At 40.6% G+C, this 19,972-nt stretch overlaps 1 protein-coding gene across 5 annotated transcripts in view; it reads right to left on the bottom strand.

The window, feature by feature from the left end:
- Positions 1-13,140, bottom strand: part of CASP8AP2 (caspase 8 associated protein 2) — a 41,580-nt gene extending 28,440 nt beyond the window's left edge. For all 5 annotated transcript variants that reach the window (XM_057739621.1, XM_057739619.1, XM_057739624.1 and 2 more), the window contains exon 1: positions 13,091-13,140. The gene's annotated coding sequence lies outside the window, so the exon portion shown is untranslated. The remainder of the gene's footprint in view (positions 1-13,090) is intronic.
- Positions 13,141-19,972: the final 6,832 nt, after the last annotated feature.

Below are 19,972 nucleotides of genomic sequence, written 5' to 3'. Positions count from 1 at the left end.
AAATTAATAAAAAGAAACACTATAAACATAAATAAAAATAAATACTGGCTCTTTGAAAGGACAAATCAAATAGACATATGCCTGGCAAAAAGAAAAAGAAAGAAGGCACAGACATTAAAATAAAAAAGGAGTGGAACTTTCCTGGTGGTGCAGCGGTTAAGAATCTGCCTGCTAATGCAGGGGACCACAGGTTCGATCCCTGGTCCAGGAAGATCCCACAAGCCACAGAGCAACTAAGTTCATGCGCCACAACTACTGAGCCTGAGCTCTAGAGCCCGCAAGCCACAACTATTGAGCCTACGTGCCACAGCTACTGATGTCCATGCGCCTAGAGCCTGTGCTCTGCAACAAGAGAAGTCATCACAATGAGAAGCCCGTGCAACCCAACGAAGAGGAGCCCCTGCTCTCTGTAACTAGAGAAAGCCCGTGTGCAGCAACGAAGACCGAACGCAGCAAATAAATATATAAATATTAAAAAGAAAAGGAGTGACGGTTTCATATACAGCAGAGATTTCTTAACAAAATATATTTGAAAGCTGAATGAAATGGATAGTTTTTTAGAAAAATGTTACTTGCCAAAACTGACTAAGGAAGAAACAGAAAATATGGACACATCTAGGATGATTAAATTATTTGATACAGTGGTTAATCTACTCATAAAATACTAAGCCCAGACATTTTTACAGGTAAATTCTATCATACCTTCAAAGAACAGATAAAGCATAATCCATTCCAGACAACAGATAGGAAAAAAAGAAGGCTGAGAGACAGATAAGTTTATAAGGTTAATACAGCCTAAATATCAAAACTGGGCAAAGATAGGGCAAAATAGGAAAATTACAAGACAGGAAAACTATAGGTCAATCTTTCTTATGAACACAGAAACAGCCTTTAAAAAAAATTTGCCAACTGCAGCCAGAAAGACATTAAACAAAAAACAAAAACAAAAACACACTGCAGGGACTTCCTAGGTGGTGCAGTGGTTAAGAATCCGCCTGCAAATGCAGGGGACACAGGTTCGAGCCCTGCTCTGGGAAGATTCCACATGCCTCGGAGCAACTAAGCCCGTGCACCACAACTACTGAGTCTGTGCTCTAGAGCCTGTGAGCCACAACTATTGAGCCCATATGTTGCAACTGTTGAAGCCCACGTGCCTAGGGCCTGTGCTCCACAACAAGAGAAGCCACTACAATGAGGAGCCCTGCGCATCGCAATGAAGAGTAGCCCCCCGCTCGCAGCAACTAGAGAAAGCCCGTGTACAGCAGCAAAGACCCAAAGCAGCCAATAAATAAATTAAATAAATAAATTTATTAAAAAAAAAAAAACACGCTGCAGACAAGACTTACTCCCCAAATGCAAGGATGGTATAGCATTAAAAACTCAGTATTTAAAAAAAAAAAAGCAAAAAATAAACAAAAAACAAAACAAAAAAGAAAAAAAAAGACATTAAAAAAAAACAAACAAACCCAAAAAACTCACTATAAGCATGGACTTCTAGTTGATAAAGTTGCTTCCCAGTAGGGTGAGTTATTAGTTCTGATACTGTTATATGTGTATGCTGGAAGTGAACAATTTAAATAGATGGGTGGTAGACAGTGAGAGCCAGGTTTCTTGCTACTGAAGTAGAGGGTTACAGAAAAGCAAGAGAACACACTAAAAATGATCTCTGTGGTAATGGATTACAGTTGAAGACATCAGTAAGAACTCACATTTAACTTAACACAGATACAGATGATTACATACAGAAATATTTACAGGTATGTGTACATCCATGAGTTAGCAGACACACATGTACTATTTCTTTGCTCCATCAGCAAAGCCGCAACAAGCACACCTAGTATCCATATCTTGGCTTCTAACACTATTCTGCATTAAGACGGACAGGGGCTTCTTGAAGAAATGGCTGATTCTAAGATAGGGGCAGGAAATGCACAAGATGAACACGGGGCATCTTACAGTGCAAGAAAGTAAGGAAGTGTCAAAACAACAACAATAACAACTAATGGAGGTATGTCAAAGAGGCACTGGAGCCAACTGAAAGAGCTCTCAATAGCCAAAGCTGAAACAATCTGAGCAACAAATTAAAGTAGTACTGGATTTAACCCAAAGCATAAAATAAACATACATGGTCCACACTGATATAAGTAAACTAGGAAATGGAGAAGACACAAATCTCCCATGCAGAATTTCAAATAAATTATGTTGATACTCCACGCTAAAGCAGGCATGCCTAATTTCCCACTCCTCGAATGTGGGCTGTGCAAAATGACTTATTTCCAAAGAGTAGAGTATGGAATTGGGTGGGGGGCTAACTTTATGGTGAAGAAACCTGACAAACACTACTTCAGTCAAATGATCAAGTCAACATCAACAGTAGTAAATCATGCTGATAATATGTACTCTCGATATGCTACGATAAAAGTCGGAACTTTACCTTTGATTTTCCCAAATCCTATAACCTCAGTCTAATGATGAGATAAAAAACAAATTCTAATTAGAGGAGTATCCTGCAATATATCTGTCTAGTACTCCTCAAAACTGTTAAGGACACCAAAAACAAGGAATGAGAGAAAATGTCACAGTTGAGAGGTGCCTAAGAAGACATGACAACTAAATGTAATATAGTATCCTAAAACAGAAATAAGGATGGATATTAGGTAAAAATAAAGGAAATCTGAATAAACTATGGACTTTAATTAATAATAATGTATCAATTTTTCATTTATTATATGAAATGATCATAAGGTATTAAAAACGGAAAACTGGAGGGGCATAGGGTGATATATGGGGACTCTGTACTTCCCAATTTATCTGTAAATCTAAAACTGTTCCAATAATAGAGTCTACTAATTAAAAATTATTATATTTCATACTAGATTAGAAAAAAATATAATCATCTCAACATCTGCACAGGAAGGGCACAAGATAAAGTTCAACACTAACTTTCAGCAAAGTTGGAATTTATGAAAGTTTACGATGGGCCCTATCAGGAATTCTCTAGAAGTCCAGTGGTTGGGACTCTGACTCCATGCTTCCACCGAAGCAGGCACAGGTTCAATCCCTGGTCGGGGAACATGCCATGCAGTGCGGCCAAAAAAAAAAATGGGAACTTTCATAAACCGATAGAAGATATATTTCTACTAAAAAAACAAAAACCCTCACATTAATTATTATACATGACAGTGAAACCAGAGAAGCATCTCCTTTAAAGTCAAGCTTGCTTCTAGTAGCAATGAGTAAAACATGAAATGAGACAGAACTGGCAAGAAACAAAGCTGCCATTATTCACACTATGATCACCTATGTAGAAAATCTACAAATTATTAGTACTAGTAAGAGTTTTCCAAAGTCACTGAATATAAGATTACACACAAAAAGCAACAGGTTTCCTATATGCCGGCAAAGAGGTTTGTTTGTTTGTTGGCTGCGTTGGGTCTTTGTTGTGGTGCACAAGCTTCTCACTGAGGTGGCTTCTCTTGTTGTGGAGTACAGGCTCTAGGCACATGGGCTTCAGTAGTTGTTGCTGGAGGGCTCTAGAGCGCAGGCTCAGTAGTTGTGGTGCACGGGCGCGCACGGGCTTAGTTGCCCAGCAGCATGTGGGATCTTCCCGGACCAGGGATCCCGTTTCCCCTGTACTGGCAGGCAGATTCTTAACCTTGGTGCAACCAAGGAAGTCCCCAGCAAGCAGTTTATAAACATAATTGATAAGAAAATATTATTTACACCAACAAAACTATAAGGTACATGGGAATTAATCTCATACAAGACCTTTACGAAGAAAATAATAAAAGATCTAAATCAGGGATCTGAAAACCTTTTCTTCTTTTTTTTCTTCTCCTGGCCGTGCGCATGGCATGCCAGATCCTAGTTCCGTGACCAGGGATTGAACCCATGTGCCCTACAGTGGAAGTGTGGAATCTTAACCACTGGACTGCCAGGAAAGTCCCCTGAAAACCTGTTCTTCTTAAAGGGTCAGGAAGTAGGCATTTTATGCTTGTAGACCATCTGGTCTGTCACAAGGACTTCACTCTGCTGTTGTAGCTCCAAGACAGCCATAGACAACATGTAAATGAATAGATGCAGCCATGTTCCAATAAAACTTTACTTACAAAAACAGGCAGTTTACCTCGGATCTAAGTAAATGACAAAATATGTCTCAATCATTTTCAGGAAAACTCAACATCAAGGTTGGCAAGTCTCCCTTATTTTGTATCTATAAACTCAATGCAATCCCAAACTTAACAAGCTGACCACAAAATTCAAATGGAAGTGCAAAGGGCCTAGGAGAGCCCGGACATATTTTATTTTGATGGGGATAGAGTAAATCTTTTACTGAAGTATAACATAAAAATAGAAAAAAGCCCAAATCATAAGTATACAGTCCTATGATTTTTCACAAACTGAACACATCCATGTAAGTACCACTCAGATCAAGAAACAGACCAATTATCAGCACCCTAGATGTCCTCCTTGTGCCCCCTAAAAGCCACTATCCCCTCCCAAATGTTGGCAAAGATATGTGGAGAATAAAAGCTACACGTTGCCGAGGACTTGCTTAGTAGGAAGGGAAGGACTTGCATGTCAATGGAGGAGTGGGAGGTCATGTGTGGAGATCTCTGCAGATTCCAAATGCAAACATGATTAACCTCGGAGGAAAGGCAGACATGGAAAACTGTAAATAAAACAGCCTCGTTGGAATGCACCTCAGAACAGGAGTGGGAGTGAAAACTAAAATTTCATTAGTGTCAAACAGAAGACATTAAATGTCAGACCAAGGTATCTGGTCTTGAACTTCCAGAAGACAGGAGCACTGAAGGTTTCTGAGTTAGCACATTGGTTGGTATAAAGAAAGGAAAAAGGAAGACTAACATGTGGCATGAACTGGAAAGACAAAAATGTAGGAAAAGGAACCGGGAAGGAGGCTACAATAAGAGTCCACATGATAAGACTTCAGCCAATATACAGACAGTGAGAACAAAAAGAGCGATTATATGAGGCATAATAATGGAAGAAAGCAAATTAGGTAAATGCCGGATATGGAAAATATAAACAATCATCTCCTGCCTCAATTCACCCTCAAGCTAAAAGCTTCCATTATCTTTGACTCTCTCTTATCTCCACACTCACTTTCAAGCAGTCACAGATTCTTAGTGATTTTATTTTTAAATCGCTGAAATTTAGTGTCTCCTTTCCACTCAGTCACTGTTCCAGTTTCAGGTACAATTATTTCTCACTTAAATGATTATAGAGGTCTCCTAGCTAGTTTTTACACTACCAATATCTTTTTCTTTTTACCATTTTCCACGCTGAGGCCAAAATTAACTCTGTTTATGTCTAGCCTGTGTTTCTCTCCCAGGTCAGAAACCTTAAACAGCTACCCAAAATAAGAGTATGGAGTTAAGCTTCCCTAGCACAGAATCCAAGGCCCTTCTAGAAATGTCTGTCACTACTTTTCTAATGATCTCACACTGTTACCCTCACACACTCCATTCAGCCACAGCCACAGCCACCACAGCACATGTTTCTATAATGCAGGTTAGCACATACATTATTGAGAAATAGAGAAATTATGTCAGTAGAATCCAGAAATTATATTGGTTGAGACAGGGTTCTGTCCCAGGATGTTCAAGTTCTGCATTATTAGTGAACAGCAGCTACACAGAGCAAGCAAGAAGGAATCTAGTCCTGTACCTGCCACCCTAACCCTAGCTGCCCAGCACTCCCCTTCCATCCTCTAGTCTCAGTACAGCTGCAGGCTTTGTCTTGCACAGGCTTAAGCTTGGTTTCCCTCAATCTTTGGCAGAGGGAGGATGGCAGACGAAGCCAAACACAAGGCAATGAGCCAGAGCCACCTACTCCACCATCACAAGATTTCACATAAAGCCCACTACTGCCTCTACACCTACAACCTCTGGTGTGTATGTCCCTTTTCTTGTTGCCGCAATCCTTTCTTATTCCTCCTTCCAGCAAGCTATCTTCACCCTTATTTTTCTCTTGAGGAAAAGACCTTTATTTACTGAGATACTTATTTGTTAGGAATTTAACATGTCTTCTTAACTGTGCCAATATTTTAATTACAATTGATAACGTTCCTGCGGCTGCTCTAGTAATGTGAGCAGACAGGCTTTGAGTATTCTGCTCCTATTTTTCCCATAAACCCTGTTTCAGTGAGTGATTTTGCAAAAGTAAAGGTTTTTTGAGAGTACCTATAACATTAGAGCAGAAATACCTGTACTTGCAGTTCCTGAAACATGTCATGTACTTCAGCTCCACGATATCTCGCTCATTCTGTTTCCTCACCTGGCTCATCCCCTTCCCAAACCCAGCTACCATAAAACAAACAAACAAACACACCACCAACAACAAAAAAAAACCCTTTTTAGAGACATAGATAATCCCCATTCCCTTATTCTATCAACATGCTGAACATGTTATTTTGCATTTACCAATCTCTACTGGAATAATCTGCCTTCTAAAGTTTTCCTGAAACCTTAACATGCATCAGAAAAACCTGAAGCCGGTTTGCAAAGCAGAAATAGAGATGTAGAGATGTAGAGAACAAACACATGGATACCAAGTGGGGAAACTGGGGGGGTTGGGGGGGAATTAATTGGGAGGTTGGGATGGCCATATATACATTACTAATAAAAATATATATATAATTGTACACTTTAAATATACAGTTTATTGTATGTCAATTGCATCTCAATAAAAATTATTAAAAAAAAAAAAAAAGAAAAGAAAAACCTGAAGAAGTTAAAACACAAGATTGATGGGTGCATCCCCAAAGTTTCTGATTTAGTAGGTCTGAGATGAGGCTGGAGAATCTGAATTTCTAAAAAGTTCGCAGGTAATGCTGCTGGGACCACACTCTGAGAACTACTACTTTAGACCAGTGCTGTCCAACAGAACTTTCTATGATGATAAAAAATGTTCTATATCTAAGCTGTCCAATATGGTAGCTACTAGCCACATGTAGCTAGTGAGGACAGGAAATATGCACAGTGTGACTGACTGTCTTAGTTTCCTACAGCTGCTCTACCAATGACCACAAACTTTGTGGCTTCACACAAATTTATCATTTTTGGGTTCTGGACGTCAGAAGTCTCACTGGTCTAAAAAAAAAAAACAAAAAAACAAAAAGCAAAATAAATAAATAAATAAGTTTTAAAAAGAAAAAACAAGGCTCAGGAGGGCTGTGTTCCTTCTGGAGGCTGTAGGGGAGAACCTGTTCTTTGCTCTTCCCAGCTTCTAGAAGCTACCTACATTCCTTTGCTGGTGGCTCCTTCTTCCACCCTCAGAGCCAACAGCATGACATCTTCGCTCCTCTCGACCTCTACTTCCGTGGTCAGACTTGTTCCCCTCCCCACCTTCTTCATGCTTCTGTCATCACATGACCTTTCCTGTCGCTGACTCTCCTGCTTCCTTCTTCAGAACCCTTATGACAATACCAGTCAACTGGATAATCCAGGATACTCTCCCCATTTCAAAATCCTCATCACATCCGCAAAGTTTCCCACACAACTTGCGGGATCCCAGTTCCCCAGCCAGGGACTGAACCCATGCCCCCTACAGTGGAAGCAAGGAGTCCTAACCACTGGACCGCCAGGGGATTCCCTGAAAAGTTTCTTTTGCCGGGTAAAGCAACATACTCATAAGTTCCTGGGAATAAAACATGGAAATACTGGGGAATCTATTATCTGGCCTAACACACTGAGGCTGATGTTTAAATTGTAATTAATTTTAATTAATTTAAAGTTAAGAGACTTCCCTGGTGGTCCAGCAGTTAAGAACTCCGTGCTCCCAATGCAGGGGGCCTGGGTTCGATCCCTGGTCAGGGAACTAGATCCTGTACGCACACCACAACTAAGAGTCCAAATGCCGCACCCAAAGACCCTGCATGCTGCAAAGAAGATCCTGCGCACCACAACTAAGGCCAAGAACAGCCAAAAAAACCCCAAAACAAACAAAAAAAGATTAAAAAAATTTTAAGTTAAAGAGGGAATTCCCTCTTTAACTTTATTGTAATTATAATTACAATGTGGTTATTACAATTTAACAACACATAATTAGCTCTAAATGCTACTGGGCCCTTGTAAAAATGTATCTGAATAATTTCCTAAGGTGATGAGCTCCTGAACATTAGTATCTTATTTTCTACAACTCCAAAACAATTTGGACTAAACATCTGACGGGCAAACACAAGGAGGTAGGATAGAGAGCAAGAACTGCCACAAAAAGTAGGGGTACCGACCAGATTTATAGACTCCTCTGCTGCTCCTCAGTGCTTGAAAATTAGGAACGATTTGTACTAAAAAACAAATCAACAGTCAGCAATAAGATGCTAATGTTAAACACATTCCTGTAAATCCAAGCTCACCAAGTCCAAAATCAAAAAAGATCATCTTTCTATCAACATGTGTCACCTCCTGACGTTGCTACTTCTTTGAGTAGCATCCCTGCTGATGCTACCCTATAACGCTTCTCCCATTTTTCCTTATTCTTGCTATTGAAATTTGTTTCAGTCCCCCCACTACAGCTATCTAGTTATCTCGCCCTTCCAAACACATGCTACACACAACAACTGGGTTAGTTCTTCCAAAGCAAACTTGCTCATCTCACTTCCTGCTCAAAAACTTTGTATTACTTCCCAACGTCTACTGAATAAAGTCAAGATAGACACAGGCACCTACCTTTCTAGCCTTATCAATCACTATCCCAAGGTTTCCAAAATCCCAAGGATCAGTGAAACTGGGTTTGTGTTTGCAAATACACTTCCTGACACCATCTCCCCACATCTCTCTATGAGCTCACAAGCAAGCCTGGGTTAGAATACCCAGAGATCAGAATGTGAGAATTGAGATTTCAGAAAAGCCCAGTGATATAATTACAATACTTGGACTTCATCCACTATGGAATGAGGGAACCACTGAAGGCTTTTAAAGCAGAGAAATATCATGATCAAATCTGCATTTCAGACATTCAACTCTAGCAAGAAGAGTACAGAAAACATTAGCAGCAAGGGAGATAGAAAAGGCTATGCAGGAGGGACTTCCCTGGTGGCACAGTGGTTAAGAATCTGCTTGCCAAAGCAGGGGACCTGGGCTCAATCCCTGGTCCAGGAAGATCCCACATGCCCCGGAGCAACATGCACCCATGTGCCACAACTACTGAGCCTGTGCTCTAGAGCCTGCAAGCCACAACTACTGAGTCTGTGTGCCACAACTACTGGAGCCTGTGCATCTAGAGCCCATGCTCCACAACAAGAGACACCACCACAATGAGAAGCCCGCATACCACAAGGAAGAGTAGCCCCTGCTGGCCATAAAGACCTGTGCCCTGCATGCAGCAATGAAGACCCAATGCAGCCAAAAAATAAAACAAACAAACAATCAAGCCCAAAAACACAGGAGACAATGAGGGATGACTAAGTTATTAGTAGTGGAAATAAAGACTAGGAGCAGACCTGAAAGCTTTCTGTGGCAGAATCAAAAAGATTTAAGGGAAAGTGTATTCAAATATCCATTCCTGCCCATTTCAAAACCACAGCCTGAGCTGTCTTTTCAAAATGCAAATCTGACCATGTTCCCTCCTCTGCTTAAAACCCTTCAGTGCTTCCAGCCAATCTTAGGTTAAAAAACATATTTTGTCACAATTCTGCTTAGCAAGCCCTGAGTGACCCTGCCTCTGCCCACTCCTGTAGTGCTCATCGGCAGTCTTCTCCCCCACTCTCCAGCAGTCGCTGCTCGGATCATACTGGCCTTCCTTCAGTTCCCAGAACACACCGTTTGTTCCTCCCACCACAGCGCCTCTGCAGGGAGTGCTCTTTCCTCACTGCTCTCCTTCCCTCAACTCATCTTTGATACTGTGGCTTAAGGAATGCTTGAGCCTTCCCTGGCTACCCTCTCTCTCCACTAGGGTAGGCCCCCTGTTAAAGATTCTTTTACCACCATGTCCTTTCTCTACATGGCCTCTTTTCAGTTTACAATTACATTTTTGTGGGATTCCTAGAGAAATATCCATCTCACCCACTAGACTACAAGCTCCACCAAGACCAGGCCTGGCTCTGCTGTGTTCGCCATTGCATGCCCAGCTGTCAGCACAGAGCCTGACAGACTGGTAGGTAATAAAAAACAAATACTGGACTTCCTAGGTGGCGCAGCAGTTAAGAATCTGCCTGTCAATGCAGGGGACACGGGTTCAATCCCTGCTCCAGGAAGAACCCACATGCTGTGGAGCAACTAAGCCTGTGTGCCACAACTGAAGCCCTCGCACCTAGAGCCTGTGCTCAGCAACAAGAGAAGTCACCGCAATGAGAAGCCCACACACTGCAATGAAAAGTAGCCCCCGCTCGCAGCAACTAGAGAAAGCCCGTGTGCAGCAACAAAGACCCAAAGCAGCCAATAAATAAATAAATAAAGGTCACTGATTACAGATCACCAAAACAAATATAATAACAATGGGAAAAAAATTTGCTGAATTAACCAAAACCCCAATTTGTTAAAGACAACTATGAAGTTCCTAGCTTTAATAAGAAGGTAGTCGTGCTTTTAACTGAAATGAAGAACCAAAGAAGACATGCTGAATTATCTGTAGGACACCCAGAAGATGTTTAAACAGACAGTTGGAAAATGAAGTATAGCACATATGACAAGAAGACATAATTGCTACTATTTACAAGACATGGAAACAACCTAAATGTCCATCAAGAGATAAATGGATAAAAAAGATGTGGTATATATACACAATGGAATACTACTCAGCCATAAAAAAGAATGAAATATTGCCATCCGCAGCAACATGGATGGACAAAGAGATTGCCATACTGAGTGAAGGAAGTCAGAAAGAGAAAGACAAATACCACAGGATAGCACTTATATGTGGAATCTAAAATATGACACAAATGAACTCATTTATGAAACAGAAACAGACTCAGACATAAAAAACAAATTTATGGTTATCAAAGGGGAAGAGCGGTGGAGGAGGGATAAATTTGGAGTTTGGGATTAGCAGATACAAACTACTGTATATAAAACAGATAAATGGACTTCCTAGGTGGCGCAGTGGTAAAGAATCCGCCTGCCAGTGCAGGGGACATGGGTTTGAGCCCTGCCCTGGGAAGACTCCACATGCCACAGAGCAACTGGGCCTGTGCACCACAACTATTGAGCCTGTGCTCTAGAGCCCATGAGCCACAACTACTGAGCCCATGTGCCACAACTATTGAAGCCCATGTGCCTAAGGCCTGTGCTCCACAACAAGAGAAGCCACTACAATGAGGAACCTGCGCACCACAATGAAGAGTAGACCCCGCTCGCAACAACTAGAGAAAGCCCATGTGCAGCAACGAAGACCCAACACAGCCAATAAATAAATAAAATAAATAAATTTATTAAAAAAAAAACAGATAAACAAGGTCCTACAGCACATGGAACTATATTCAATATTCTGTAATAAACCATTATCACTTTGCTGTACACCAGAAACCAGTACAACACTGTAAACCAACTATAGTTCACCAATTAAAAAAAAAAGACATAATTGCTGTAGTTGAGATTACTCTTGAAATTATAAAGGTCAGTGATTCTCTTGAAAAGGAAGAGAGGAAGGAGAGGAGGAAGAATTATGTATCAGAATCTCTTGGGAAGAGGGATTTTTCACACCTGCTCTCATGTTTCCCCAAATGAGGATCTGAATATGCAATGAGAGTTGCTTCTGACAGAAGAGTTCCACCTAAGTGTAGAGGCAAGTTTTAAAAGTCGAGAACCCTGATGATGAAAGAAAAGAATTGCAATCTCACTCATAATCTTTTGAGGAACAATGCCAATGGATTCAGATGTGAAGTTGCAGCATTCTGTGACTACACAATGTCTTTAAGGCACAGTCTGAAGGAAGTTTCCTTTAAGAAAAAAATCGAGGGAATGAAATAAACATTTGTAAAGAAAAACAAAAACATGTGTAGAGAAAGAGTCAGGGGAGAAGGAGAGTGTATTTTTAGGCTCACGGGAAAGGCTTAATCTAATACGAAATCCCTAAAAAGATGTAGGGGAAAAGAATAACAAATACTACATATACTGTACACTATGTGCCAGGCACTGGCCTAAATGCTCTAAATACATTATTAATTTACTTTAAATCCTCCCAAAAGTCCTATGAGGTACAGACTATTTCTCGCAATTTACAGATGAGGAAATAGATAAAGAGAAACTTGCCCCAAGGTCAAACAGCTAGTAAAAGGCACATCTGGAATTAGATTCCAGATGTCTTTAAAGCCAGATGACAAAATCAAGGATATTCATTAGAGACAAGAGTATAAAAAAAATTTTAAGGGGCGATCTCTTGTAAAATGTCAAGAAACGCTAAAAGATAACTGGGGTAGCGGGCTTTTTGCCTTTAAGGCCTCGGTCACCCTCCAATCAAAGGAGCCCTGAGTGAGATGGGGGAGGGGCCTTGAAGAGAGGCAAGGTTTGGAGCTGGAGCTGCGGAGAATGGGAAAAACCAGGAAAGCATCAGAATCAATGCCAACTTGATGCCTGAAGCGCAAATCCTGAGATTTTACGAATTACACGTTCACATCCGATTTAAGGCCTACTATGTGTTAGGCAAGGTTCTCGACGCTGTAGAGATTAAGATAAACAACTTCTCTGGGCGTAACAGTCGCGGAAACAACCAACATCAATGACTACCAGAAACAGGAAAAACCCACTCCTCCAGAGAATCCCAGCCGAAAGATTTTAAGAGTACATTCCAAGGAAAGACTGGGTTTGAGGGGCAGGGGGAGAGAGAGCGGACGAAAGGACAATTCCTACCTGCGCTCGCCCCCGCCCCCGCCCCCGCCCGGATCCTCTCGAGGGACCACAGAGGGATTTGGGCTGAAAGCCCAGAAGCTGCATCCGAGGGCGGCGGGAACGCGGCTTCCTGGGGGCCCCGAACATCAGACGCGGCCCCCCCCGCCCCCGCCCCCGCCCCCGCCTCTCCTTTCAACTCCCTGGCTCCCCGGACGCCGCCGGCCTCCACTCAGAGCACTACTACGCCGTGCAATCGCTTCCTCAGCAGCCCCGCGCAGACCGGACCCCCAACAGCAACTTACCCGCCCCGCCTGGCCCAAGGCAGCCCCGGGTCCTTTCTGGACACCGAGGTCTCTCTGGCATCTCCACCAATACCAGCGCGCTATCAGCACGTGGAGGCGGGACTGAGCGTCCATGGCCAATCAGTTCAGACGCAAAGCACGTCCCCGGCGCACATTACTAGTTCCCGCCTTTGGGAGGGATTAAAAAAAACACGGTTGGCGCCAAACTCGCGCAGTCTTCAAAGGGCTCAAGGGAAAGGGGCGGGGCCTGAGCTGGCGAGGAGGGAGGGGCGGGGCTCCGCTACGGAAGGGGCAGGACCTTGGCCGAGCTAGGGGCGGGGTCTGGGAGAAGCTCTTTAATGAAAGGGAAAGTAAGCTCTCAGAAGGCCGTGTTATTTACTTAGTTCTTTATTCTATTAATTCGGTTGATTGTCTCCCGCGTGCTAGACAGGTGCTGAGCGCCGGCTCGATGACGAAGAGTAAGCACTGTTGTTCCCTGCCCTCAGACACTTTACTGAATGAGAAGCAGTTTACGCCAGGGAGTTGGGAGCTTCGAGGAGGGGATACCAGTGCAGTGGGGTGGGAGGGAGAGGAGTGCTTTTTACAGGTAGAGTACTGGCATCGTTTCTTAGAACCTGCGAGAATCCGAGGTATTTGTAAGGTCTAGCCTCCGGAGGCTGGGCCTGGGCCATTGATTGTTGGGGAAATAAAGCCAACTTCCGCTGCTTCCTCAACTAGCGAACTAATCTTGATCCCTAGTCCTTTCCTCCTGTTCGTCCATGTTAACAAGTTGCAACTGTCATGAGAATCTATTGCATATTTTTAAAGTTTTCAAAAAGGCCTCATTTGAGAGGTTATGTTCTGGAAGAATACTGGTTTCGTAGATTCTCCCCCAACCATCTACCTTCGCTTCTGAAGAGAAGTGAGTCAGCCAGCATTCCAGGTAGTGGAAAGGGAAAGGGCAGAGGGTGTGCAATCACAAAGCATTCGTTGTTGCTGGAGCATAAAGCACGAGGTGAGGCTGGAGAGGGAGGCAGGGCTCAGACCCTGAAGCGCCATAAGAGCTCTTCTTGTCAAAGAGCTTGGAATTTACCTTAAGATGAGCAAGCACTGCAGAGGGTGGGGGGGGAGAGGGGGAGGTTGGGGGCCGCCACTGAAGGATTTTAAGCTTGAGGTGCTGGTGATCTGATTTACATTAGTAAGATCTGTTGGCCTTGAGAGGCAGGATTGTGAGATGCTGTTGCCGTGATCCAGGCTAGGGAAGATAAGGTCCTGAGGCAGATGGCCGCTGGCTAGGGGATTGATTTTAGAATATGCAGGAGATGGAAGTGACAAAAGTTAGCAATTGATTGAATACTGGCTTTCACCATGAGTGCTTGATGATAGCATTCATCAAAAAATAATTCAGAATATAGCATATGTGCCTCAAAAATAACTAAAGGGTTCCAGCAAAATTATCTTCCAGAAGAGAGTGACATTATTTAAGCTCTTACAAAGTCTCTCATTGTTACTGGTACTCTCTTAAATACTTTACATTGAACACAAAGCAGCAATTGGTTTAACAAATATTTGCTTAGAAAGGCCTCACTGCCAATTTGGTATACTTACAGAAGCCAAGTGAAGCAATCTATTTTTTTTTTAAGGTAACAATGTGGTGTAACATAGTTACATGGTTTATGGAGTCTGAACTCACTATTGCCAGTATTGCTAAAGTAGAAGCAATTTCTGAAGATGTCCATGTGATCTAGGAAGTATAGTGTTATGGGGGGAAAAGTACAATGGAAGAATGGGAAAACAAATACAGTATATTTGCTTGTTTTTGCATAACAACACTGAAGGATAACTCAGAGCCTAATAAAAAGGGTAACTTATAGGGGAAATAGAGTGGCTTGAATATTTTTATATTAAGTATTTTTATTTAGAAATATGCATGGCTTTTCTTCTTTTTAAATAACAGTTTTATTGAGTTATAATTCACATACCATATATTTCACCTATTTAAAGTGTTGAGTTTGCCTTTTTATAACCTTTACTTTTGAACTATGGAAGTGTTTCATATATTAAGATTGAATTAAATCAAAGAAAAAAATGCTAAAATGGAAAATTAATTTAAATAAGTGAAATTGAAATAAAATCATTAATAATTACCTGAAAATACAACATTGTAAATCAACTGTACTTCAATAAAAATTTTTTAAAAATAAAATAAAATCATTAGTGGGGCTTCAATGGTGGCACAGTGGTTAAGAATCCACATGCCAATGCAGAGGACACGGGTTCGATTCCTGATCTGGGAAGATTCCACATGCCACGGAGCAACCAAGCCCTCGAGCCACAACTACTGAGCCCACATGCCACAACTACTGAAGCCCACACACCTAGAGCCCATGCTCCATAACAAGAGAAGCCACTACAATGAGAAGCCCATGCACTGTGACAAAGAGTAGCCCCCGCTCGCCACACCTAGAGAAAGCCCTTGTGCAGCAACGAAGACCCAACACAGCCAAAAATAAAATAAATAAATAAATTTATTTGAAAAAAATTAGTAATTACTAACTGTACACCTAAAACTAACACATTGTAAATCAACTATGCTCCAATAAATTTTTTAATAAAATAAATGAAACTGTGTAAACAAGAGAAATATAACCACACAGACAAAATAATTATTTCAAGTGACATTTGAACACAGTGCTCTGACTGTACATCATAAATGGTATATATTCTAAGGACAAAAGGAACTGCAAAGAAATCTTATACCTCAGGCAGCAGTTTTATTGTTAGTATTAACACTGTAATTTTGAAACCATATACTATTTTATGTATATTGTAGGATAAAGAAAGATATAATATGTTAATATTTTTAGGAATTAAGATATTTAGTGAAAAAGAAAAAAGATCCAAGCATAAAATCAAGAAAGTTAGGAGTGAAATTCTATACAGTTTTATGTGAATTGGAAATGTCAGCATGAACTCATGATCCTTTAAAATACATATTCCTTATTTCTGTTCCTTAAAGGGTCTGGAAGCAATGATACCCTGGTAGCAATATGTCATTAACACACCTAAGACCCAGATCAGGATTTCTAAATACTATTTCCCACTGCACGGGAGATCTGCTAGGAATCCTCATCTTCTGAACAGGTCAGCTCCTAAGGGCAGAGAGCAGGATGAAGAAGGAGGGGGAGTCTATCAAAAGGAACAAGTGCAGGAACTCAGTATCCTGAATATGGGTAAATGGCTAGGCTTAATATTTCCAGTGATAGTATTATGTATAGTTTTTAAAAATTCTCTTACTCAAATTATTTAGATGAAAGTGCTCTGGAAATTTGTTAGTGCATCTAGTTGTGGTAAATAAAGATGACCACAGATTATTTGCTACTCCTCCATTGAGAATTGGAGTCTAATTTCCAACCCCTTGAATCTGGGCTGGCTTTACTGACTTGCTTGACCATAGGATGCGAGGACAGTGATGTTCTAGGACTTCTAAGATCTTGTAGTTTCTATCCAGACTTCTTGCAGAACTCTCTCTGTCTCTTCTCAACCCCAAGTTTCCACATAAGCATTTCAGCTTATAGTTCCAGCTGAGCCCAGCCTTCCAGCCATCCCTGCCAAGACACAAGACATGTGAGTGAACCCATCTTGGACCCTCCAGACCAGGCCATCGACCGGTTGGTACCACTGAATGCCCTTAGTCAACATCTCATGGAAGAGAATTGCCAGATGAACCCTCCCCAAATTCCTGAAACCCCCAAGTGTGAAATATTATTAATGTTTGATATTTTTAAGTCATTATTTTTAAGGTAATAATTTGTTACAAGATTTTAGATTACTAGAACAGTAGTGGTAATGACAGAACAAAATAATAGAGTTTTATTAAAATTGTTACATGAAATATGAGAATGGAAGGCCAGAAGAGGATTTTAAAGTTTGATGAACTTAAATTCATAATCACTTCCATTTACAGAATACAGTTGATCAAATTCCCTTCAATATTTTAAACTCCATTTATAAACGTAATACATTTGATCCCTTTTAAACATACCTGTAGGACAAACAGAAAAACCCTGACAAGTAAAACATTCCTAAGTGTTAACCGATTCTAAGCTCATTACTGCTCACTGCATGGACAGGCCAATAATCAAGAGATGAGTTGTTGGGGCAAGGAATAACGACTTTATTCAGAAAGCCAGCAAACCAAGAAGATGGCAGGCTCACTCCCCAAAGAACCATCTCGCCTGAGTTGGAATTCAAGCTCCTTTTAATACTAAAAGGGCAGAGAGCAGGATGGGAGGAGGAGAGGGAGCAGAGTCAAACACTTTGTAGTTCCCATCAGCCTCTGGAGGGGATGTGTTAATTTCTTCCTCCCTGCAGTCATCCACAGGTGGACCTGGCCAGGATGTTTCCTGTGATCTAAACAAAGGTATTTCAGCTTAGTGCTCATTACCTGGGAAGAAACGTTCCCAGAGATGGGCCATTATGTATCAATATAATTTAAGCTTATAGGCAACATCCCTTTAGTAATTAACTGGTAATAGAATACAAAGTATTCTTCCCTATTACATAAGTACCTAAACATGTAGTGAATCCTCAAATTCTCTCAAACATTCTAATACTTTTAACAACGTTGATCAACTTCTCTGACTTTTCAACTTATAATCAAAGGTCTATGAATATGGTGAATTTATCTGCATTTCAAAGTAATATATCCACCTAGAACACGCAAAAAAAAAAAAAGATCTAACCCAGGGAAACTTGGAACACAGTACTTTGACTATATATCCTTAGTTTAAAACAAAAAAGCAAAGAGGGGGGAATGAATTGGGAGATTGGGATTGCCATATATACATTACTGAGAAGAAAAAAAATACCAAATTGTATACTCTAAATATATGCAGTTTATTGTATATGTTAACTGTATCTCAATAAAAGTTCTTAAAAAAAACACAATTGTTAGTGAGAAGAAAATTCATGAAGAAACTTGAACAAAGCTGTACTTCTTATGGAAGCTGATGAATTGCCTCATTATGTAGCACAAAAAGTACATCTGTACTAATTATTAAAACTTCTTTAAGGAGGCCCCCCTTACAGTTTATTCCAAAGTTCACTTTAAGTCAGTTTTAGAATTCAGAATACACTTTCTGATAAACGCAGTGATTAAATGGTGAATTCCAAATTATCCTAGAGCAACTAATGTAACCCCCAAAAAAGTTTTGAAATACTATACACTTGAAATAGAAAAACCAGTAAAAGAAAACAACATAGTTGGAATGAATACTTTGAAATAAAACTCCCATTTTAAAAATAAAAGAGAGCAATAAAAAAAAAGAAACAAAAAACAAATTTTAAAAGCCTGCAAACAAATTGTAATCTCCATTTAGTGCTTGTGGTTTACAATGGTAAGAATGTAGCAATTCTAAAATTATACTGTGTATATTGTGAAATTGAGAAATGAAGAAATATATTAATTATTGCGGGAGCCAGAGTTCTCACTATGGGAAAAGAATGATACAGATATGGAAAGGAGAAAGAAAAGGAGACATCCTGTGGTTTAGGATTGGATTACAGATATCAGGATGAAGTTATGATCTGAATAAGTATGTCTATATACATGTGTGTATATTGTATATATTCATATTTACTATTTCTGTTCTCTGAAAGGGCCTAGAAGCCGTGACTCACCGATAACAATCATACTTTGAACACTTCTTTACTTTCTGGTACAGCAAGGTATTTCAGGATCATCTGTTTTCCCTCCTGCCCCACTCCTGGACCATCCATATCTCTAAAGAGTTCCTTTTACTGAGGACTAGCATTTAGAGACCAAGATCTGTATAGTATGAGTGTTCATTGTAATTACTAAATGTCTGAGAGAACTTGAGGGATCACTTCTTCCCGGTTTGCAGGCAGCTGCCTTCTTGCTGTATCCTCACAAGGCAGAAAGAGGGCTCTGGTTTCCACTTGTAAGGCCAGTAGTCCCAACATGAGGGCTCCATCCTCATGACCTCATCTAAACGCAATTACCTTCCAAAGGCCCCACCTCCTAATACCATTATTTGGGGAATTTGGGCTTCAACATACGAATTTTTGGGAACAGGAGCATCTCCTTCACAACAGTTGCTTATTATTGACAGTTTCTCCTCCCATATTTTCTTTTTCTTTAAATCGATCTCTTAAAAAACTTGATTTTTTAGGGCTTCCTAGGTGGCGCAGTGGTTAAGAATCCGCCTGCCAATGCAGAGGTCACAGGTTCGATCCCAGCTCCAGGAAGATCCCACATGCCGCGGAGCAACTAAGCCCGTGTGCCACAAAAAAAAAAAAAAAAAACTTGATTTTTTGACCTTGGTCTCCTAATAGTCTGAATTTTGCTGATTACATATTCATGGTTTAGTTTAGCATATTATTCTGTCCTCTTTATTTTTTGCAAATTGGCAGCTGGATCCAGAAATTTGATCCTTTCGACAAGATCATAGGTGGCATTATGTTCTTTCATCAGGAGCCACCGAAAGTCTGGGTTTTTTTGCTCCTTTTGTGATGTCAGCAACCATCGATCAATTGATTAATTGGATGTTGCAAAACGGTGATATTCTAATTCCGTCAATTCTTTTTTATATTAACTGGAAGATTTTAATGAAGAGACACTTATCATCTATTTGGTTACTATTTGGTTATCCAGTAGTACAAGGTGCAATTCATATATGAAAAGCTAGATAAAGATAGAAGTTAAAATTTTGATATTTTCCTTTTACTTACTAGTTTTCAAGATTGATTTTTTTGTTCTCCAAAGGTAACCAATTTTAAAAAATATTATGTATTCATGAATTTAAACATATATAACAGGTTTCAACTCATTGCAATTATTAGCCTTATTGAAGCTCAAAATGTACTATCTTTGGTCACTGG

The sequence above is a fragment of the Hippopotamus amphibius genome, chromosome 6, assembly GCF_030028045.1.
Source record: "Hippopotamus amphibius kiboko isolate mHipAmp2 chromosome 6, mHipAmp2.hap2, whole genome shotgun sequence".
Lineage (NCBI taxonomy): Eukaryota > Metazoa > Chordata > Mammalia > Artiodactyla > Hippopotamidae > Hippopotamus > Hippopotamus amphibius.
This window is presented reverse-complemented; position numbering and strand designations above follow the sequence as displayed.